We start from the raw sequence: 22,398 nt of genomic DNA on the forward strand, positions 1-22,398 counted from the left end.
TGATAAAAACAGAACCGGAAAGTAGTTGTTATACCTACACTCTGAACCGGGTCATTATTGCAAACCCTTCACTGAACGTGTCAGTGGTTGTGATTAGATCGTGAACTGAAAGGCAGTGCAGATTTAGAAATCACTTACAAGAAACCCGAGAGCTGATCTAAACCCAACACCCTCCCTTTACCATCAAAACAGCGAGGCCTAAAGAGAGTGTGACTTGCCCAAGATGGTGGAGAGCAGGCTTTCCAGTCTGCCATTTTTCTCACCTGAGCTGTGCCCTAATTAAAAGCATGAAGCCATTTACAATATTATGCCAAAAAAAAAAAAGTTGAAAAGTTTTAAGGGCAGAAAAATATAATAAGTAGACAACAGGTGTGTATGTGAAATATATTAATGTGCATATAAATATACACACATATTGATATTTATGTATTTTGTGATATTTCTATATGTCTGTATGTATTGTGGTAGGCAGAACAATGCACCCCCCAAAGAGGTCCACGTCCTAATCCTGGGAACCTTTGACTATGTCGCCTTCCGTGGGAAAATGGACTTTGCAGATGTGATGAAGTGAAGGGCCTTGAGGAGGGAAGATTATCCCAGACAGACCCAGTGGGCCCAGATGCCATCACAAGCGTTCTTACAAGGGAAGGAAGGAGGTAGGAGGTCGGAGGCGGGACGACGGGGGTCAAAGAGAGATTGGAAGATGCTGAACTGCTGGCTTTGAAGACGCAGGAAGGGGCCGGGGCCAAGGAATGCAGGCAGTCTCTAGGAGCAGGAAAGGCAAGGAAATGGATTCCTCCCCAGAACCGTCAGAAGGAATGCAGCTCTGCCAACACCTTAATTTGAGTCTGTAAGATCCATTTCAGACTTCTTACCCTCAGAACTGCAAGAGAACAAATGTGTGTTGTTTTAAGCCACCAAGTTTGTGGAAATTTGTTACAGCAGCCATAGGAAACTAGTATATATATATATACACTATATATATGCAAATGTTTATTTAAAAAAATATGTATATGTGTAGTTCCCGTGGCTTACCAATTCAATTTCTTCCGTTATATTTTCTCCCTTTATATGAGGTAAATCCAATTTAACTAATCCTTTACTCAACTAAATCTTCAGTTGACTAAACCATTATATTAACCTCCCATAAAAGAGGCCTAAATATTACATTTTTAAGTTGTGCTTTACAGATTATCCTCAGTTACATTCCATTCTAGATTTCTCTCTATACAGCATAATGCAGAATTAAAAATATGGGCTTTGGGGTCAGGCTGACCCGGGGTGGAGTCCCAGCTATGCCATGTCTTCATAACTCAGGCGGTCAGCGCCCGCTTCCTGAACCACGGTTTCTTCATCAATATTACGGGCACCCTGTAGCACCTACTTTGTGAAATTGTTGCGAGGTTAAGTGAGATGATGCACATGAAGGGCTCCTCGTAAAATGTTACCAGTGTTCCCAGCGCAGTGGACAAGTCTTGGGTTAAATTAAGACACTCCACTCCACGTGAATCCATAACACTTGCCGGATCCCCCTCTCCCACCATTACCTATGTCCCTCCTTCCAAGCTATGGAACTCCCACTGTCACCTCCCCACGAAGTCCTCCTCACACCTCCCGTCCCCAACATAAAGTCAACCCCTCTTCAGCGCTCTCCTCACAGAAGGCGCTTCTATTTCACGAGTGCTGGGAGCCCCTTCCCATCCCAGTCTCCCCGTTTCTAACGGCGTGGCTTGTACCAGGTAGGTGTTCTGTAACGTGTGAAACCCACTTGTGTCCTTTGGGGCTGACAGCTGTAACCAGAGGGGTCACCTTCTCCGGAAAGTCAGGCAAAGACTGTGTCTTGTCCACGGGTCATTCAGATCAGCAGTTACAAGCAAGCTCGTTGGTAATCATCCCTCTGGTTCTACACAGCCGATACTAAATTTGCTAGGGACTGAGTGAGACTTTTCTTTGGCAACAACAAAAAAAGACTCTTGTTAGTAATGGAGGAGAAACCACTAGGCCCTCTTATAGCACTCTAGTCGGCTTCGCGATTTCTCGGCCATAAAAATTCTCGGGGAACTACAAACTTCTAATAAAAATTTCAAAGACACACTTAAGAACCTGCCATTCAGGTCACAGAGGTACATTCAAGATGTGTGCGGAGGAGAAGCTCAACAGAGAAATTACAGTACGCACAGGGTTCTTCTTTTGTATGGACACCTCACGCTCATTTGCCAAGGGAGCAAATACGGTCCAACAGCACAGCACCTCAATAAATTTACCCAAGCCCACAAAGACAGAACTCTTTTTTGAAAGGCTGAATGTTACTTGGTGCAAATGACACAGAGGCTGATATAGCTGGGTTTACCAACGGGGTTTAAAAGTTTGTGGCGGTGAACTCCTTTGTGCCATCTCAGTCTTAACAAAGCAATTGATGTGTAAATTAGGGCAAAGAGAAAGCCTGGCTAACTTACACTGTGCGTGTTTTTTTTTTTTTTAAATGATTTTTTTTTTCCTTTTTCTCCCCAAAGCCCCCCCGGTACATAGTTGTATATTCTTCGTTGTGGGTCCTTCTAGTTGTGGCATGTGGGACGCTGCCTCAGCGTGGCTTGATGAGCAGTGCCATGTCCGCGCCCAGGATTCGAACCAACGAAACGCTGGGTCGCCTGGAGCGGAGCGCGCGGACTTAACCCCTCGGCCACGGGGCCGGCCCCACACTGTGTGCTTTTTAAAACTTTATTATCTAACAGTCCTGAATTCAGAACCAATCTCAATAATTTTTAAAAGCCATGCCCCTGTTTATGAGTAAAATAAAGAAGACAGCTTTTTACAGCTCTGTTTTCCTAAGAAACAATGAGTAAGCACGTAGAGACATTTTTAGGCGCTCAGAGGAAAACGTTTTTGCCACTTAAATGTTCCAGGGGAGGGTACAGAGAGGCAGTCGCTTGTGTTAAGCTACATTAACATGCTTATTTAAAAAATAACTCCAAATTTGACAGGTTACTCTGCCTTTAAAGTAAAACAGTCAGAGAGTTCATAAAAAACCACGGAGAGAAAACTGAAACCTTCCAAGAGGAAGCTCTCAATTTCTTCCCAGCTATGCAATTTAATTCAAGCCTTTTTCTAATCGTCTACATTTATTCCAAAGCGGCCTAGTGCACAGGCCCTGTAATTACTGGACCGTCTGCACGGATCCAGGGCTGTTACCGCTCAGCATCTCCCATTGCCGCCATCCATCTGAAACATCGTTAAATATTAGGGATTCCTGCGATGTGTTTTGTCATCACTCTACTCGTAACTTTTCTGCCACTCACTGCCAGGAGATTATGAACAAGAGCCTGCTGCTTTAATCTCAATTTGTTACACTAAAAATGCAAAATTAAAGAAAAATGAGGAAAGTTTAATATTACCAGGGAACATGATTGATCACATTGTGTCACGTTATGAGTTTTAATACTATAAACTGAGTTTTATGTTACTCTCTTCTAATAGTGACATATTTAACATTTTAAGACTGGATATAATAATTTTATGGGGTAAAATGGATATTATTAGATGATTATACTGTAGTACTTTGTCAAATTCTTGTATATTAAATACAAAAAACCTGCAATGAAAATAAGAGGAAATTCTGCCTTCAGCTGAGTGAAAGAAGACAAAGCATCCTTGAGACTCTCCTTTCGCGCAGCCTTACCCCGGCCCCGGCTCAGGGATCTGAATCATGTCGTTGCTCTGGCATCGGATAAAAGCCAAGAATGGTATCTTATCCCCATAAATAATTTAAAATCATTTGTTGCTGGCTATCACGGCTGTGTCTTCGGCTTTATCCTCAGGCAGCCCTCCCCACAAATCTCATTCCCATCTTGGAATGCATTTTCAAGGCAAACTGGAATCTTGAAGAGTCTTGAAGAGTGATTTGTATATGGCCAGTTTAAGAGGGGCCGACAGACAACATGCAGGCCACAGGAGGCTGAGCTTCCAGAAGAGTCTATTCAACAATGCTGCCTAAGCCTCTGAAATTACAGTGAAAGGCAGATCCCACTTCAGTAGCATCTACAACAGAGCAGCAGTCCCTCCGGGGGTGAAGATTTCACAGGCTTCACAAGGCAGGCGGGCATGAGACCTAAGCAGGTGATCTCCACAGAGCACAGAAATCAGAAAAGGTGAGAAATTGGCCTTTGCACTCAGTTTCTGAGATGAGGAAATTCCAGCACTTCAGACCAGCCCTGAGCACACAGAGAGGGTCTGACCGGGCTGGGACCGAGAGCAGCGCAGCTCAGACGGTTGTTCACAACCACGTGCACTTTCTGTAGTTCCTCCTACGTGCAGGCATGGAGTTCAGCGCTTCAAGTGCATTTCCACTCATCTTCACGCTATTTTTAAAGTACGTACTGTGGCCGTTCCTTTGCAGACTGATGTACAGCCCTCTTGCTTTCCTCCCTCTCTCAACACAGCCTGCTGACTCACCGCTCCCCTTGGGGCTGGAACAGCATGCCAGGAAAGGCTTTATTCTGCTCCAGGAGCCTGGATAAGGCAAGAGCATCCAGTCCCTTCTTCCTCCCTCCTTACTCATTTTGAGCAATGAGTTACTTACAGAGAGGAAATCAAGAAGGTGAAGATGCCACAAATAAAAACAGAAAACAAACCCATGTCTTCCTACCGCTGATTTCACATGAGCTTCAGATTTGGCACGGGCTTGAGGGTTTGACAGGGACGTGCTCAACAAAGTAAACGGAGCCGTATTCTCGCAGCGCAGGGTCCATTGGTTTACCTGGATAAAGGCACTGAGAAGTCCTGTTCACCATCACCTCAGGAAGAAGCAGGGCTGCATGCTTCAAGGGGAGGACATAGACAGGAAACACCAAGGCTTCTGAACACCAGCTCACCCGTTAGCAACTCCCCACCAATCCACTGTTTGAGTGAACAGAGGCCGTGGATCCCTCTGAATGAACGTTCATCATTTTCTGAATACAGAAACAGTGAAAAGCAAAACTTTACCCTCACTTTCAAATGCTAGAAACACATTTACGCCCTAAACATCTTGTGATTTTTTCACACATATGTATTCCATGGCTATGTCATATTGATAGAAATACAAGATAGACATAGATTTAGATGTAAGTACAAGTAACTGTAGATACAGATATAGATTTAGATTATATAGATATATGTAGTTACACTTCTCTTAGCTTCATAATTCAAATATCTGTGATCACAGCAGCAAGCCTAGTAAAACTGTATCAAACAAGAAGAACGCCCACCACGAGTGCACTTGGTTCCCCCCACGTTTTCCCGCGAACCAGGTAACCAGGCCCAGGACCAGCCCATCATTGTTGTCCACCCAGAGGACCTGCAAAAAGAGCAGGCCCTGAGGTCTGCAAGCATTTCCCGCTGTTCTGGTAGTAATGCACAAACAAAAGGCACCCCACGGTCAAGTCTACGTGGAAAAAGTCACATCAGTAGATGCACATGTTGACCCTCATTTTGGGTCCAAATGACAGATTTTTGAGTGTGATTTATTATTTCAATAATTCAAGTTCCCTGGCTCACCTGACTAGAACTTGAAAGATTTCCAGGCACCTGACAGGGCCCAAGCCCAGGCCTCATGGAGAGCCGGCACTGGAATTCAAGGATGGTAACGTGACCACCTCAAGTCTTCTTTTCCTGTCACACTTGGCTTTTATGAGGTGTAATGTCAGTCAAAGTTGCTGCTCACATAACCCCTCAAGACAGGCATCTTTTGCCTGTTAGGCTGACGATAAGAACCGCAGGCTTAAGCGTAGGCATTCATCAGGACGGGGAAGAAGGGCAAGCAACAGGGTAGGGTCAAGCAAGGGCAGTGTTCCCCGGCAGCAAACGTTTGAGGAGCAGTTCTGTTTGAGAAGTGTTTGGAAGGCTGTATCCATGGGTTTTACATCCTAAAATATTGTTGGTGTGGAGCTATTCCCTCTTACCTGAGTGGGTAAAAGATAGTCAAAACGGTCCACGTCAAGCATCCCTATACTAACCCCAGAGCTTCAACCAAAGCAGGAAGACGTTCCGGCTTGAAGAAGAGTTTGTTTACAGTTGTTCCTTGTTAAAGAAAACCAAGCAACCTCCCAAACAAAGAAAAAGGGATATTAAAGTCAGAACTTGGCTCAGAAACTTTTATTGATATATTCTAAAGATCAAACTGTTAGACTAGCTGCTTAGTTATACCTGTTGATTCAAAATTTAACTATTTAAAGCCTTCAAATGACTAAATTTAGTATAATAAGGGTAAACGATTTTACATTTGTGCACTGGCTTATGGTTTTCAAAAAATGCATCCTCAGAGGCTCAGACCCACCTTACTGGAGTGCGGGGTTTTACAAGGTAGGCCCTGTGGTTTTCTTAAGTCTGCAGAACTAGCTGGAAAGAGCTGGAACACCTAACCAACGCTCTTTCCACTCTGCCCCATTTTCCTGGAGCTGACTCTCACTCGCTCCTCAAGTCTCAGCCGGGTTCCCAGTTGCCCCTTGTGGGGAAGGCTTCCTAGAGAGGTTAGCTGACACCCAGCACGCCTTCTACTCCCCTGTGCACTCATGTGTCACTACGCGTGCTAACTGAAGACCTACTTTTCCATCTCGACTCTGGGCTGCCTGGGTCAGAAACCACATCTGCCTTGTCCTTATGAATTCAGTCTCTTAATGAATGGATGAGGCCACCTTTCCATCACTTATATGCTCCCAACACCCTGCACCCAACATAATGCTGGGCATGTGGCCTGTGGTAGGAGCTCCTAGAACACGCTGATAAAATGAATGGCAAAGCAGACAAGGCTTACGGTGGTTGCATTTATTAACAATGACCTTGATTTGCAAAACAGCAATGTTCATGTTGTTTAAGATGGTCACCTGTGGCCACCCCGGTGCTCTAGAATACTGGGAAGACTGGAGTTGTTGAGTCTGATGCACCCAGAGCATCAGAGCCGTCAAGTGCCACAGTGAAGACAGTCAGACTTCAGAGGCCGACAGACCCAAGTCCAAGCCCCGAGTCTGCCGCTTCTTAAACGGGTGACGTTTCTAAGTTAATTAACTTCTCTGAGCTCAGAGTGGTGATATTAATATCTCAGCATCTCCAAAGTGCAAAGAATGCAATCATCCTTGAGGCAGACATAAATAAGCCGTGTTTTGGAAGAACACCACAATAAGTGTTAGACTAAAATAACTCATTGAAATGCCACGAAAAGCAAGGGCGAGTGGGAAGAGGAGAGAAGGAAAAGCCAGCTTTGAACTTGGTGAGGGAAAAAAATTCAGAAGACATTTAGTGATTCAGCTGCACTATTGTTAATGTTATTATTTATAAAGCACATTAAGTGAGTAAGACATTTTACCCAACACAGACAGTAGCATGGTCTCTATTCTTACTAAGCATTGCAAAGACATAAAGCAAGCCTCCTAAGGCTCTGACAAAGTAAGAGGTGTCAATGGCGCTTTAAGGCAAATGAAGAACTCTCGTTACTCTTGTAACTGCTGCCCATTATTTATGCTTGCAAAGTAAGTAAGTGATCACATACCCTCCAAAAGAACTGGAGAAATGCTCGAAAAAAAGAGGAGATGTTGCTGGCAATACCTTTATCCCATAACTTAAAAAAAAAAAGAGACTCCAACCAAAGCTAGAATGGCACCAGAAATGTCAAGAAATAAAAAAAAAATAGTACTCTGGAAAAAATTACTAGAAATATCAGTAAATGTATCCTTTAGCTCTAAATCCAAGTCTGGGCCAAGACTGGGAGGAATTAGAAATTCAAAGGCTTGTTGTGTTGCTACACTTTGAGTGGGATCCATCCTCCCACTCATCACAGACAGAAGAACTCACTGTCCAGGGGGCACCTTCTTGTTCCATGCCACTCTCACTTCCGTGGACTTCCGCGTCTGCACTCCGAGAGGCGGGTGGCCTCCACATCGCGGCTTGTGTTACACGGAGACATGTAGTTTATCTTGGCCCCTTCCCCCCTCAAAACCAAAGAAACATCCACCTCCTAAGTGAAGGTGTTTGTAGGGAGCACTTGGGTTGAGTTTCAAATTGTCAAAAATTATAAAGCAGCCCTTTTCTAAGTCATACCACAGCCGGGCTAATTGCAGGGACTATTCTCTATTATGACATGTTCATGGCACAACACGATGGTGGCACATGGACTTGTCAAAACAAATAAACCTTTTTTTTTTTTTTTTTTAAATGAAATCTATTGCACAAAGAGCTAAACAAATTACGGGATAGAGGCAAATGTCTACTACGGCACCAGCATTAATACCTGGAGAAAAACATGGAAACTTTCAGGAACTGACTGGAAAATTAATTGAACACAAACGCAAGGCTCTATTGCAGACGGAAGCGCAGGCAAGGGCGCAGCCAGGACGATGCGCTCCTTACAACTGAGACACCCAGGGGAGTGCCGCGCAGTCCCAAACGCAGCTCACCACCCAGGGGCCAACGGTTCCATGCAGAGTCTCAGAAGGGGTGCCGAGACCCTGGGGTGGCCAGGAGAAGGAGAAAGGAGATAATCCTCAGGTTATTGGGATGGATTCAGTCATCGTCACTAAAGTGCAGAAATCGGTTAGCCTCCAAATTGCTACCTCCTTATTTTTAACCAGAGATGAGCAAATTGGCCCCAAACCAGAATGGCAAATAGGCAATAACTGATGTCAATCAAAACAAAATTTAAAAGAAGGGGCCTGCTTTAAAAGGAAATGGATGGAAATGTTTAGGGAGACATTTAGCCTGAGTGGGGGAAATGGGCCCGTCACACCCCGCAGAGCAGAGAGAGATGGAAGAGGCTTCCTGAAGGTCATTTGACAAGATGTATCAGTAGCCTTCAGGAAGGGTAGCCCTTTCACACCGCGGGTACGTGCTGAAGGAAGGCAGGAACGGGGCACAGAGATGGGGGAGCAAAGGGTGCCACGCATCAGAACTTTGTTGATATTAATTTTTTTTAAATAGAAAATAATCTATAGGCCCATCAAAACAGAACTGGTTAAATAAATAATACATCCACAAAACAGATTGCTTGGCAACCACTAAAAATGATGGTAGACGAAAATTTATCAGCATGGAGGATGTTCACATAATAGATTAAATAAACAGGTTATAAACAGAGAGTAAAACATAATCTCATTTTGGAGAACATAGTATATTATATCCCATTATACTGGCTATCACATCATGTATAAAAACTATTTGGAGCCGTATTTACTGAAGGCTAACAGCAGTTATCTCTTCATTATGGGATTGCAGACTATTTACTTTTTCTTTTTGCTTACATGTCTTCTAATTTTTTTAAAAAAATAAGGTTTATCTAATATTAAAGGGAAATCATTTGGAATAAAAAAGCAAAGTGAAAAAGAAGAACTAGGTGACACTAGCGCAAATTTAAAAAGAAGAAGAAAAAAACAAAAGAAAAAGCCACAAACGCATAGGAGAGGAGGTGAGATGCAGACACACGGCCGTTGTTGCTGCAGACAGGCTCTCTTCCTGCATTCTGTGATCACCTGGGTCATTTGTTTCCAAAGTGTGAGACCCAGCACCGGCCACAGCCTCCTCCTCTGTTTCTGAATGAAACAGAACAAACCCTGCATAACAGCCGCCGGGGTGATGGTGGAAGATGCTGACTTCTCGAGCACATTCCACCGGTTAATAGTTCATCATTAGCTGGAGACACAGCACACAGAATACTCTACCCATTGATTTTTTTCCTACCAATTCATTTTAAAGAATAGTGTTACTAAATCTAAAATGAGGCAAGACTGCCTGGACAATAGTAATTCATTAGACAGGCTAGCATTCACCACTGCAACATGTCTTTAAAATAAACATGGGTGCGAGACGCAGAGCCGGCCACACACAGATCTATAATTAGACTGTTGCTGACAGGACGATGGAGATGTTTGGGTAAGTGATGCCAGATGCTTTATTCACTGAGGGACACCAAGTGCCTTCAGCAGCACACGGTGACACAGAGGTGCTGGGACATGGTGGCCCCCTCCCCAGGATAAAAGACGCCCCTCTCCCAGAAAACCTGCAGGCAGCGTGTGAGGAACAGCAGAGTTTCAGATGGCGCTGGCCTCAGGGCAGCAGCCCCACTCCACAGGACTCGGCTGCTGGGGAGCTTCCTCTCCTCACTTCTCTACCTCATCAATATTAAGGCCATTTCCATGTCATTTCCCCATGTGAAAAGTATTTCTTTCATTAACCTCATTTCTGTGGTGAAGTCAAGTCAATTGAAAGCAGGCTGGCTGTAATATGGCTTTCTCCACACCAGATTCCTGGAAATGCCCACTTTTTTTTTTTTTTTCCAAATCACTCGCATGGTTTTGGTGTCGCTGCCAAGACAAACCTATAAAAGGATCATTTTTCAAAAGAGAAATGGTTCGAATGAATGTAACAGTGACACAGGTTTGCTTCCCGGGTAAGCCCCTCCCCAGGAGCGAGCACCACCCGGACACATCTGCCAGATGTCAGTTCCTGCCTGAAACTCCGCATAAGGGGTGGTGCCCTGCCTTGTATGACTCTTGCCCAATTTGAGAGAGTCCTCGTGTGCTAAGGACACTCACAACATCCCTGAAAGATTCAGCCTAGCTCCGCCCTGAGCCTAGTGCCACAGAGATTGTCTACTACAAATGTGGCACGAAGTCATTTTCAAGCGGAAAAAAAGAAACCAAACAACATATGTCAACACGTAAGGGCATACATCATTTCAATATGAAGAACAGAAGGGCTGTAACAATGGCTTTATCTAAACTTTTACTGTTTGGTTGTTTGAGATTGTGTTTAAGGGAATGCCTCACAAGGACACACTATCTTGAAAGAATCACAAACGTCATCCAATAGCCTTAGACAACGTTGCTTCACACAGTGTGCTGTTTCCTTCTCCGCAGGTGAAGGATGTCTGCGGGAGAACATTCATAGGGAGAGAGGTGTACGTGACTGTTAAAACATGTGCATGTAACGGGTCCACTTGCTGGGTGAGGTGTGCAGACGACACGCCTTGCTCACTGAGTCTCCTTTGCCAGGCCATCCATAAGTCCCTAGCACACCAGCAGAGCCTACTGGTTCGTCCTAGAATCCCAGGGAAAATGGCATGTTCCTGGATTAAGGCAGGAACTTGGAGGAAGAGAACTCGGGAAATTGCCAGCCCCAGCTCCAGTTCCTCATGTCGGCAAAGCACACCCTTCCCATGCCTCTGGTTTTCCCAAGTATGAAACAGACAAAAAAATATTCCACTGACGCATCTCCCAGGGCCCTTGCAACAATCAACGTGGGAGTGCAGCAAAGAGCATGGAAGGCCAGCAAATGCCCAATGCTGTTTGCTCTGTTTTGATATGTCCACATTAATGTGCATCTGCCATGACATTAGAAGATGGAAAGCTGTAGAGACCTTGGTTATCGAAACAGTCGGCCTTAATTAATCTGTGTTCCCCGGAAGCCCCGCCTCCCAGCCCACTCTAGGAAGGGGCATGGATAGATCCCTGGCTCCTTAGACCAATGCAATGGGTGCTCCCTACGGGGGGTGGAAGCTTTGGTGTGAGGAGTAGAAAAAGACCAAAGCTTTTTTTCCTTCCCATATTTTTCTTCCTTTCCTTCTCCACTTTAGGGCAGTAAGGTGATGTTTATGGGATGGAGAGGGCAGCTGGCAATCAGAGAAGATGCTGTGTGGAGGTTTCCCTTTGGACGGGCCTGCAAAGGGCCAGGAGCCGGGTGTTTTGTCCTGAAATTGTTTACCACTGGGGTCCTTTCATCTCTCTCAGCATTTGTCATCTACAAATTTGACTTCCAAGCCTTCTACATCTTTATCAGTCATTCAGATGACTACTGAAGAACACAGACCCCACGACAGCCCAGCACAAATTATCATTGCCCGCTCGCCTCCGCCACATTTCAGCTCAAGCCTGCCCCGCAGCCTCCTCCAGTGACTCCTCTCCTCGGAAAACGGCCCTTGGGGTTACTCCTACCAGAAATCTGGGGGGCTGCCTTACACTTCCCTCAGCCCAGCCCCCGTCCCATCCAATCTGGTACAAAACAGCCACTTCTGCCTCCCACATATGTATCGAGATTGGCCACTTGTTGCCTTCTTCACCATGACTCGCTTAGGCCAAGCCATCACCTTTTCTCTTCCATACTTTAAGAGTCTCCCCTTTCCAAGCCACTTGTCATCCAACAGCCATGATGAGCTTTTAAAAAATATAATTCAGATTATGTCATAATCTGCTTGAAAAAACATCAGTGTCTCATGCTTTCACTTAGCATTAGGACCAGAAGTCCTGGCCCTAACATAACCCACAGGTCCTGCATTTCTGGCTGATACACATTCTGACTCGACCTCCCCAGTCTCTACCCACACTTACACCCTTTCATTTCCCCGACTAAGCCAAGTGCCTCCCTCTGGAACGCTCTTCCCACAGTCCCCCTGGCAAACTCCTACTCATCCTTCAGGGCTCAGCTTCAACAGCACTTCAGGGAAGACTTCCCCAACCTCCTTCCTCAAAATCTAAATCAGGACCCCCATTTTTAAAATGTCAATTTGTTATTATAAATTTATTTGCATAGGTATTCATTAATTACCTTTTGAATAAACAAATAATAACTCATGAAGAGGTCTTCTCATTCATACCAATGTCCAGCTCATATTTTCCATTTTTCTGCAAGAATAACTGGTCACATACTTTGCTGTAGTCCGGATATTTAATTTCTCTCTCAATTTTCTCATGGATTAGTTTTTTAAAGCTTTCAAAGGAGAAAATGCAGTTAGATTCACAATGCTTGTTTCAATAATTTTTAGGCATTCAACAGACATTTCCAGAATGACAATTATATGTCAGCACAAGGCTAAGAGGTGACGACATGGAGGGGCCCACCGACATTGTTCTCAGAGAATTGCTTTCTCTTCCCTGGACTCTCAGACGATCTCTTTAATAACGTCTTGCAGAAGACTGCTCAAGCAAACCAGTATGTACTATGTGAATCTACCAACTTATTATTTTTGAAAACAAGAGCAACATTTGTCTATTTCTTGGCACTTTCTCGATTTTTCCAATCCCTCTAATGTCACCAACAATGCTCTCATCTATAACTTCTTTCCAAGTCTTCAGATGGAATTGATCCAGTACAGGACATTTAAACAAATTTCAGGTATCCTGGAGACACTGCCACAATGTCTTTTTTCCTCCTCCCCTCTCCTTCCTTTGCCTCCTGCTCCCCACATTTGTCATCACTGTGCCCGTCATAGTGGACGGTACTGGATACATACACAGGGCCCTGCCCTTGAGAAGCATTTTCCAATATAGCAACTCAGTTATATAATCTAGAATTTATCTAAAAACAATAAACTGCCTTACTGATGCCAGACATTTTATATTATAGTCACTTGTCTATTTGCCTTGTAATTATTTTAATAAGAAAATATTTCAGTGACATTATAAGCTCATCACAATAGTTCCTGCAATGAGTTCACTATTTTTTCCCCTCTGCAATCTTACATTATAACAGATGCTTCTTTGTCATTTCCTAAAGTAGCACTATGATAAAAGAAATAAGGTGGAACTCCCCAATGACACCTTCCTTCCAAGAGACCATTTAAAATACAGAACTGATTCAAGTGGCTTCTAAACACTTTCTATTAATAGTGCAGGGTTAAATCCTAGTTCTCCAACAACATTTCAGAAGGAGCTTCTTATTTTGCTTAATTACAAACCCAGCAGATGTCCAGCAAAGGGCATGACCTCCATGGGCTCCACTGAGGGGTAAAGGCAGCTGAGTGGTAGACATCGTCCCACGTCTGGGCTGTGACGGGCATGCTCTGCAATCAGAATTCCATCTGCACCACACCACAGAAGCCCCACCCTCCCCATCAACAAGGACGGGCCTCTTCAAGGTCCACACTTGCCTCCCTCTCACCCCAGCAATTAATGCCCCGTCCCCGGCAGCTCTATGTCTGAACCTGTACCTGGCTGCCTTCCCTTCATTCCTACAGGAGCTTTATCACCTACTAATACTATGAACTCTTCTTTATTTTTATTTTTTCCTTACGGACCTCACACATTTTCCTGGCTTTAGCCATGAGTGACTATCACACATAGATCTTTATTTTCAGACTTACCTCCTCCCTAAATCTTAGGTTTATATTTCCAGCTATTTTATTTTAGGACACCATGATCTACATGTAAGGATAATGGTAATGATGAGGATGATGATGATGATGGTGATGGTGATGGTGGTGATGGCGATATCATCAGGACCTCACCTCTGGAGAAGATGATCATTCAGAAGATATTTTAGAGAGAGAGAAAGAAGAACAAACCTAATCTAACAAACCTGAAGATCCCTGAAAGAAAAAGACACCCTGGTGTGGGAGACAAATAACCAACAACAAATATATACACATATGGGTGTGTGTGTATATGTATATGTATATATACACACACGACAAGTAGTGGAAGTATCATGAAGAAAAACAGAGCAGATGAGTGACTAGAGAATAATGCAGGTTGGCTCCATTTTAAGTCAGATGGTGGGGAAACCCCTCTGAGAAGGGGCCTTTGAGCTGCGGGCAGAAGGAAGTGAGGGAACAAGCTGAGCAAAGATCTAAGGAAAGAGGGCTCCAGGAAGCACAGATATTTTGTCAATAATAATATTTTGCCCACCACAACATGCAGCCCACTCCTGGGACATAGATGACATTGCATATTTGTTGACCAGAATATGGAAAAATACAGAGTTTATCTTGGGCTTCAGCAATATTTCCAAATGATGACCAAAAATATTAGATATGAGTCTTTTTCCAAACCAGAAATATTCCTAGTATTAGTGAAATTAATTGTATTTATAGGTGGACTCACTGTCAAGTTTTTATCTAAAAAAATACTTAGATTTGAAAATCTAGGAAGTTTAATCACCTACATTTGGCTCGTCCATCAAGAGCTGTTTTCCAGAATCTTCCTGTTATTTTTGTATTTAATAAAGTGAAGAAAACCCACACTTATCTGGAGCCATCCATGACAGACGAATGGGCCGATTCAGAAGACGGGGCTGCGTCCTACCCCCCGGAACCTCCACCACGAGTCCTGGGATTGTGGCCCTGGAAGGCCAGCTGTCCTTCCTGCCACACTTGAGCCAAATTCCAAGGGACAGACACTCCCCCTCACCAAGTTCGCAGTGTTCCACATCCCAGATCACGGGCTGGAGCTGGGTGGACAGGGTCAGCCTTGGCCTGGCAGGGGGAGCAGACAGTGTGGCCGCCCCCAGAACTTCCACCTGGTGCCTGCCCTTCTTTGCCATCAATCTTATTCTCAACAGTCACTTCTCGGCTTCCCACCTTTCAGACAATTCATTAACTTGCACATTCTTCATGAAACATTCCACAAGTAAATACGATGGGATGGGCCCCCAGTGCCTCGTGACAAGCGTGTCAACCACCCCACCTCCTCCCCGGCCCCTGTCAAGCCCACATCAACTCTGCACTCAGCTAAGCACAAGTTTGCCCGGCTCCCTGTGGGTCTTTATTCACATTCTCAGGATCATAAGGCCCTGAGGGCAGGGTTGATGGCCTGGACCTGTATGGGCCAGCTTTTGGCAGAGCTGGTCCTCAGAGGGCAGACCCCAGGAAAAGTGAGGGTGGCCACCTCATCTGCCTCCATTTCCCCTCCATTGTCCCTGGGGTGTCTCTGCACTGCCATCCCCTCCTTCTCTAACATCGGCCCCTGTCCCGCCCCCCTGGCCTTCTCTCAGGGGGACGTTCACTATTATGAACTGGATTGTGCCCCCCAGCCCAGAACCCACAGACTGAAGCCCTGACCCCCAGAGTGACTGCATTGGATGGGGCCTGCCCCCAGCCTGAGCCTCCTCAAGCTTCCCTCCCCTGCTGGCTGTGCGGGGCCTCCCTGGCCGCCTCGGTGTGCACACAAAGTGTCTTCCCCACCCTTGGTCCTTCTCGCCCTGGGTCCAGACCCTCTTCTCCTGGCTGTCTGGTGCTCCTACTCCTGTACTGGGGGGAAGCATCACCCAGAGGCCCTGACAGCAACCTAAAATTCTCTTTCTTGAGACTCTCAGCCTTTCTCTGTTCACTGCACATAGCTCATTCTGAGACTCGTGCACGCATATGTTCATTTGACCACTGTGCGTATCCCCAGGAGAACGTAAAAGCCATTAAGAGATGGGAGCTCAGTGTCTGACGTGCCCCGCATCCCCGGTGCCTGGACCCAAGTGAGATGCATAGTAGGTGCTCACATCGGACAGGCAGAGGAGAGAATGCCATCGCCGTTCCCTGCCAAGGACTGTGCACCCCCGAGCTTTGTCATATCTTCTTTTCGGCAGCCCCCTGGCAGACAGAAGCCCCCTACCCGGCATGCAGTAGGCACTCAATACCTGTTTGCAGAAAAAGATAACGAATGAAGTGAAGGAATTTGAAATGGGGGTTACTCTGCATTCAGGGATGACCCCCATCTACCATCTAGTGGTGGGAGAGGGCAACTTCAGGGCGACAAGCTTTTGGAGAGAAATCAAGGGACGAAGGCAGGTGAGTGCCCCCCCAGCGGTTGGGCTTGGGACACGTTATAGAGTGGAAATGCTGAGGATTCTGCTGTCTAGCCGGATCCTGCATGTGACTGGGGCGGTAAAAGGATGAATGCAAGGGAAAAGAAACGCCAGCGCGAGACGAGCGTGTGGGCTCCCCGCGGGACTGCGTCGGGGAGACTGCGCATCCGCCGTCCCGTCTGACACCTGCGAGGGACAATCCTGGGGCAGATCCACTTTGTCAGGGATCAGATACGACAGAAGCTTTAGCTGAAGAATCCCGGGACATTGTGTTTCCTATTTCCTTAATAAAACAAGAGAGAATTTGGGGAAAGTTAAAATAAATTGAGAAGAGTAAGAATGTAAAACTGAGGCAGAAGCTGAAGAGAGGATGCAATGGAAACAACAAAGATGCTTCAAGTATAAAACCTGGAAGACAAACGTAGCCCTCATCGTGTGATATGACAAATAGAAATGGCAAGCAATAGGACATATTGGAGTATATGAGGAAGCCATTTGATGTAAACCTAATTCAGCCTGACTCTGTTTTTTCCAAAAGGGCCTGACAGAGCCATTGAGCACACGTTGCATATCTGCTTTAAAACATTTCCTATGGCAAGAACAAATGGCCTTAAGATAAAGGTGCAACTTTCCCCCACATTGGCATTTCCTTAAGCATCTTTCCTTAGGCTAGGAACTGATTGCTGTACTCACCTTTGACCACCCACCTCACCTGTGACCACCCAGCTCGAGACAGCAGACCTGCCACCCTGCTGTGTCCTGCTGTGTTCACCGAGACAGCAGACCTACCTGCTGTTTCCATCAATCGCTGTGCCAACAGAGCAGTCTCATGACTATTGTAAAAGGGACATTTCAATCCTATGTGAAACATCCTCTCTGGGGGTAGATAACCACTCTGTGCACCCCAGTTCTTCGGTGCCCTGTCTTCCTTCGGGAAGAAAGGCCCCTGGCCATGGTCCTCAGATTTCAGCTCAGAATAAACTCTCCCAAATTTTCACTTATAGATTGGTTATGGATTACTTTTGTCGACAGATATTATAAAAATACAATAAAGCCGTGGATGATCACAAGCCCAGGCGAGACGTGGGCGAGCCACTGGACCTCGTGTCCGTGTGTAGAAATGGGATCCTGGACGACATGGTCTCCAAGGGGTTTTCAAACCTTCAAATTTTGTAACTGTCTGATTTGAAAACTAGCTTAAGGCAAATCCCTAACCAAAACCTTAATGCGTATCCATAAGAGGTGTGTGGCTTTTAGATATTTCCTTGAACAACAGTTCACTTTCTGTCTACAGTCGTTCATCTTAAACTTATGGACGATGATCCTGGATCAAATGTTACATGGCTCATCGATATGTCAGCCTGCCACAGGGCTATGTGAAAACCCAGTGGAGGCGTCCAGAAAGCGAAAAAGACACGGGGATCCGAGGGAATGGTTTACGAGTGGGCTCGCCACACTGTGCGCGCTGCCTCCCCGGCACCCGGCATGAGTCAGGCCACACAGGTGGCGCCCGCCTCACAAGGCCAGCCCCAGCATCACAGTAGGCCCTGAGGAGCGCTGTCCTGGCCTGTGTGTGTTAATGAATCCCAGGCATCTACTTGACTTCAGGCTACAAAGACGACTGTGGGACAGGAGCCAGTTTTATTCTTTAGGAAGTTAGCAGGAAGCAGCAGGTTTCTGGAGCTGCCCGCCCTGCCCTCTCACACCCCCACGCCCACACTCTGCACACTGGGGAATTGCTCACACATGTCGTGGGGACCACAGAGCAGGGCCATCTCCTAGGGCGGGCACTAAAACCTTCCAGAGGCATGCACAGAGTCCCCGAAAGCCGCCCGTCCACCTGCCCACCTGGCAGCCTATGCCAGGCACTCTCCATGCTTTCCTGCCCCAAATCTATTGCTCGGTCCAGCACCCACCACTGAGCAGAGGCGTGTGCAGAAAATCCGCCCTGACCCCCTGCAGCAAGGAGTGGAGAGCCCCCTGAACTCTTCTTGGGTCTCTGCTGGAACTGCCACACTCTCCCCATCCAAGACAAGAGCCAAAGCCTTTGTTTTTGGAGCCTCCACTTCAGAATGACCAGGACATCTGAAGCAGCTGAGTTAACTTACAAGCCCCAGCAAGAGCTAGATAACATACTATAATGAAGGCTTAGAAGTTAGTTAACGTGTTCCCTCTGACGAGCCTGTGAAGAGCTGAAACAATGTCTCCAGCAGGCACATCTGAAAGCAGGCCAGAGGGCAGAAGCATCCAAGGTCATTCCCTTGGCTTTACGAAGCGTTCTGTCCATGGACAGCGCAAAAGCTCTTCTTTAATAATTACTAATTAATACTACTAATAAAACACCATTATATTTCACTAAGAGTGCCATCAGCTTGCTTTTTTGGTCTACCTGAAACCTCCACTTTTGTGGATAGAGAAAAGAATCCAACTATCTTTGGCTGCTCCAAAAAAACTTATTGAACAGGACCAAATGACTCGCTTCTAGTGTGGGAAATGAGCGATGGAAATTTCCTGATTTGTAAATGCAATACTATTAAAAAAGAAAAATCTGGTGCACAGAGACGGTGCTATTTAATGACAACTTACGGTTCTCAAAAAAACATTGTAACTCAAGCAAGTTTCTTGCAAGTAATTCCAACTTACGGGTTATATATAACATTAAAGTTTGCAAAATGCCGCCCATAATGCCGTTTGCCACAGTAACACTGGGAGGGAGATGGGACAGAGATGGCTCTATATGGCTGTGGAGACTGAGGCACTGCCTGTCACCTGTTCATTTAGGAAACCACCTGGCTTGAAAGCAGCCCATGGAAGTGAAATGCAATGTCTGCTTTCAGACAGCTCAGAGCCAGAGGCACAAGCAGAGGGTTTGCTGTTTACTTCCAAATACTGTGATAAGAGCTACCACTGGGATACCTAGTATGCGGGGGGCGGAACCCGGAGGAGAGGCATGTGCCCAGCCTGGGAGCGGACTGGGCTGCAGGAAGAGAGGGGGCCAGCAAAGGTGGGGGAGGCGGCATCTCCTTGCCTGGAGTTTTGGAGGAAAGAAGGCATAGAAAGGAGGCAGGAGCCACGCACCTTCAAGAAATGCACGCTGTTGAGTGTCTTGTGACGATGATTCACACGGCACAGGAAGTTGTTCAGCATTTTTCTAAAGGTAATGGAAAATTACTAAAGATTTCAACAAGGGAATGGAAAGATCTAACGTCTTCCAGAAAATTCCAGTGGTGTCCATGCAGAGAAAGTGAATTGGAGGGGATGTAGTCCCACGCAGAGAGACTGTGGTGGTCACCCTCAGGGCTCAAAGAAGAGGGAGACCAAGGCTGGAGCAGTGGGTGGAGGGGAGAGCCAGATTCCGACCCACAGAATGGACAGCTACGTGATGGAGAGGGAGGGAGAAGTCAGGATGAGCCCGTGGATTTCACCCTGGGTGACCCAGTGAGTAGCTGGTTATGCCATTTGCTGAGAGGCATCACTGGAGCAGGAGTGGAGAGACGATTCGCTACATCTAAGGGTCTCGGACACCATTTCCAATGACCCGTCCAGAGCTCAGGGCTGAGCTGAGCGTGGTTGTGGTCCCAGAGCGTGGGGCTCAGACTCGCTGCGGAGGGAGACGACCTGTATCCCAACCTTTAGAGGACAGAGGGAAAGTGACGTGGAAAGGAGAACGAGACTGAAGACCGGGCGGGCTGGCGATGGAAAGTCAAGTGAGGAGGGAGGTTGGAGAAGAAATTCCATTGAAGGATCAAGAAATAGAAGGAATGCAACATTGCTGTTATTGTGTTTTTAAAGAAGGTGTCACTGGGAGACACACATGGAGGTATTTACGGTTGGAATGTCATGACGTCTGGACATTACTCAAAATCTTCCAAGTCAAAACACCGTAACAACAAGTTAAAAGGTAGCAATGAAATTTGGCAAAATGTAACTGTTGAATCTGGATGATGAAGAACACGTGTGTGTGTGTGTGTGTGTGTGTGTAATTTCCCACAGAAAAGTTAGAATAAAATGTAGAATAAAATAATCACGATATTCAACTAAGAGGTCCTTGACAACCTTGGCATGAGACATTTCACTGAAGCGGGGGGTGGTCTTCAAAGCTGGAATGGGGAGGGGTAACGCGACGGTGGACGGCTTCTTCAGAAGACTGACTTTTAAGGAAACGACAGCACACAGTAGATGGACAGGGATCAGAGGGCCAACCGAAGGAAGGTTTTTTATTTGGTGGTGGTTTGGGGAAGAGGATGTCTCAAGCACAAGGGAAAGAACCAACAGAGAAGAAAAGACTGAATCTGGGAGGAACTGGCTGATGGATACGAACACTCGGTACATGACACACTGGAATCGCACCAGGTCTTCAGAAATCCCAACCAGTGTGTTTATCCCTATGCCTCTTAGTCCCTAACTTACATCAGGCCAACCAGAGCAGCTTTGATCCCTCTGAAACAAGAGCTCACAACTCCAAAATGTCCTTTCTGATCCAGTGATGGTCCTCTACCCATCTCTTGAATGTGGGCGGTAGTACCCACATCCGTTCCCTGGCAGGGTCGCTGTGGTGAGCCACAGGACAATGGATGTCCAGGTGCTTTGGAAAGCGGCAACATGTCCCATAAGCATCATCATTTTTACTACCCTGCTTGCACAGCATCAGGGCAGAACAGCGCGATCTGGCGTTTGGGATTTGCAAGCCCCACCAACCTGGACCCCTGGTTGTGTCCACAAGTTACTGGCTATGTTGCTTTGGTAAGGCACCCTTCGCTGACCTGTTTTTCCCCTGTAAAATGGAGTAAATGCCGACTTTGAAGGGCGCTGTGAGGCTGGAATGGGATAACAGATGAGAACATCTACCTCAGTCTCTGGCACACAGGCGGTCCTTTTAAACATGAGCTTTTTGTTGTTGTTGTTCTGAATTTACTGAAAGGTGTGTCACCCGGTTCTGCCCCGAGACAACTCACTGCATGAAACCGTCTGACCCAGGTCCTTCCTGGCCTCTGTCTTTCTTAACTAAAAGGGCTCACCTTTTGTCTCATCTTCAGGCTTCCCCCTGACCACTGGCTCGCCCACTGCTGGCTTGTCTCTAGTTCTTTGAACTTTAATGATGACAGACTCACACAGTAACTCGGGCTCAGAGGCGCGCCACCCCCATACCACGGCAGGCTATTTTGTTGATGCTGTTTTTTGTCACAGGATCTTGCCCGCTGATACACACGTTGTTGATCTCTCTGCCTGAAGCCTCACTTCGAGTTAATGTCATCAAGGAATAATTGACAATGATCTCGGTCCCTTTCCTCTGTCAGATTTGACAATTCAAAATATGCTCTAAATGTACTGTGGGGTATTTCCCAAAATATATTTCCTTAGGCTTTTCCTCACTGAAATTCACATGTCACTTTTCTCTCCCATATCAACATCTTCTTATAGATTATCTGAGTCAACTCGGTTTGTCATCAGATGCAAATTTTGGTTCAATTCCAAGTAATTACCCCAACCATTTTATAAAATAGTTTTAAAAATTTCATGCGGGTGACACCTGGCCCTGGTGACACGTGGGTCTCTGGTTGATTTCATCAGATCCTTGACATCTCTCCCCAAGTGCACCCCATCCCTGTTCCATCCACGTCCCTGTGGCCCACGTCTATCTGAATCAGAACTCACATGGATGTCTGCCTTCCTCGTCCCGTGTGGGAGCACCAAGAGCGGGTTCCATTTTGTTCAACTTTCTGTCCCAGCATCTGGGGCTGTACTTAGCCACGGCAAGCACACAGAGTTTGCCGGACGAGTTTATAACATCAAAAACTTTCTGTACAATTTCTACAAAGATGCTGGAAATCTTTTATCAGAGGAGACTTGCGTGTTCATCTGGTTCCAACT

This window comes from Equus caballus, chromosome 8, assembly GCF_041296265.1.
Source record: "Equus caballus isolate H_3958 breed thoroughbred chromosome 8, TB-T2T, whole genome shotgun sequence".
In the NCBI taxonomy this organism is placed as follows: domain Eukaryota; kingdom Metazoa; phylum Chordata; class Mammalia; order Perissodactyla; family Equidae; genus Equus; species Equus caballus.